The 2,279-nt window shown below is 58.8% G+C and overlaps 1 protein-coding gene across 1 annotated transcript in view; it reads right to left on the reverse strand.

Moving 5' to 3' along the window:
* The window catches only part of LOC112404040 (A-kinase anchor protein 17B-like), a gene marked incomplete at its 3' end in the record, with an annotated part of 20,894 nt that extends 19,142 nt beyond the window's left edge, over window positions 1–1,752 (reverse strand). The window contains exon 1 of the mRNA XM_024751852.1: window positions 1,557–1,752. The remainder of the gene's footprint in view (window positions 1–1,556) is intronic.
* Window positions 1,753–2,279: the final 527 nt, after the last annotated feature.

Below are 2,279 nucleotides of genomic sequence, written 5' to 3' on the forward strand. Positions count from 1 at the left end.
ACCATTACCTTCACATCCCCAACTCTCTGCGCCTCGCCTTTCCTTCTGATGCTGAAGATGACACATGAAGCCGGTCAAAGCCCACTCTCTTTGCATGAGTGTATGACAGGGAACCCAGACAAATGGGCCACACGGCAGGTGTGCTCTTTGGCTGGGACTACATGGAAATCTCATGCCCCATCACAGGAGCCAAGATGGTCTCTGCTGGCTCTGCCCCTCCCCACCATGTTACCCCACCTCCAGTCAGCCCTACCCATCCTCTGATATACATGATAGCTGGCATCCCCTGGGCACCCATGCCAGCGGGCCTATTCCACTTGCCACTTTCTCTGTGTTTAACAAGAGCCAAAGTAAAAATATCTTCATGTACCATTACTCCATGCTTCAAGTCACTCCATGCTTTGAGGGACTCCCTCCCAAACAAAGAAACAGGGCACAGAACAATGTTACTACTGGAATGCCACATTCTTTAAAAAGCAAATAAAAAATTCAGAACTGGAGAGATCCCAAAGTGGTTTTCTCAGCATGAAGAGTGAGCCCTATCCCTGCACAAGTTTCCTCTCTCAACAGCATGAAGTTCCAAAGTTAGATCAGAGGCAGGTAGAAGAACAGGGAAAAATGGGCCTGATCTTTGAGACCTTATTCTCAATCTAGAAAAGACACAGAGAAAGTGAAAAAGTCCAAAGGGTAACCAGTCCTCATGCTGGAACCCGGTGTTCCAATAAATCTCACTCCTCGGAGTTAGCAGCATTCAAAAGTTCTCCGGTAGTGGCTGGCTTTTAAAAAAAGCGCAAAATGCAGGAGACCAAATGTAAAGAAGATGCGAGTCCCAAGGACCAAGACTACCTGGTTGCCCCGCATTCGGGGATGGCAGTTTCTCCTACAGCATGGGCCTCTCCAACTTGCTTCCTCCCTGGAAGCAAGCTCAGGACCCCGTGACCGTGGGTGAGCCCTGCTACCCCAGTCAGATTGGGAACAGTTTTATTCCACCCGCGCTGGAAACCTCAAGCGAGACTCTCGACAAATCCCTGAAGCCAAGGACCAGGTCACAGGGCAGCGGGGGCGGCGGGGCCCTGCTGCTGATTAATTGGATGAGTGCACAGGAGCAGGCGGGGAAGCGGAGCGCCCGGCCCGTGGCGTGTGGACCAAACAGGAGGGCACCTTCAGTTCCCGTTAACGGGATGCCACCGCCAGGGGAATGGCGGTACCCCAGGGGAATGCCTCGAGTGACCTCGGCGGGAGCGGCGGCCGAAGCGAGCCCTTGAGTGGGTGCCAGAGCGCCCCCTAGTGCGGCGCCAGGACCGGGGGACTTGCGGCAAGGTCTAGGGTGAAGAGAGAGGACCAGGGGAAGAGCCCAGGTGCATCTCTGGAAACTCTGACTCTGAAGGGGCTGGCGGAGCGACCCGGGTCTCCTGAGCATCCCCTCCCCAGTCTCCGCCAAGTGTCCGGAGTAGCCCTGTCTGCAAGCACCCAGCTCCCATAGGCCAGGCCGGCCAGGCGGCCGAGACGCAGCGGGACGTGGCTGCTGCTCTGCAAGCAGAGCGGAGGGCATTTACCGGGAGCCTGGGAAGCCGCTGTCTCCACTCGGGTCTCCGCTGGGGTACCCGGACTGCCGCAGCGGCCGCCTCTTTCCAGTCGCCGCAGTCTCAACCTGCAAACCTCCCAGTCGCTCCCTGCGACTGTAGCCCGCGAAGCCAGCTGTTGAATGGCTCGCGTCGAGCGCACGGGGCGCAGAATCGTCCCCGCCGCATCCAAGTCGGCGACGCAGGCGCGCGTCCGGGTGCCAACGCCCCGTGCGCCCCTCGCCACGCTGCGGCCCTGGCGAGCTCGCGCAGCTGACTCCCGGCTCCAGGCTGCCGACTCCCAGCTCCCGGCTCCTGGCTGTGGGCTCGCCCGCCGGCCCGCCCTCTAGCTCCCCTCGGTGGGCTCTCGCCAAGTCAATTGCCTCCCCTCGCGGGCTCCGCCCCCCTCGCTGCCATCCCTCAACTTGCCCGCAGGACCAATGGCAACAATAGACTAGTCCCGCCCCTTCGATTCCCCCGGGACCAATCGCCTTCTCCTGAGGACCCATTCAAGTAACCCCGCCCCTCTCGCGCGGCAAAGCCCCAGCCAAAGTTTATCCCACTGCGCGGTTGCTCTTGACGGCTGCAAGGCTTTGCCAGGCTCCCCCCACACCCCACCCCTGGACGGAATTACAGTGATTTAGAGGCTGCAACTCACCTGGTCTGCCGACTTCCACATGACCTATTTGCTTTGAATAAAGTAGTATAAGAAAGCGA

This window comes from Neophocaena asiaeorientalis, unplaced genomic scaffold (assembly GCF_003031525.2).
Source record: "Neophocaena asiaeorientalis asiaeorientalis breed wild unplaced genomic scaffold, Neophocaena_asiaeorientalis_V1.1 scaffold659, whole genome shotgun sequence".
Lineage (NCBI taxonomy): Eukaryota > Metazoa > Chordata > Mammalia > Artiodactyla > Phocoenidae > Neophocaena > Neophocaena asiaeorientalis.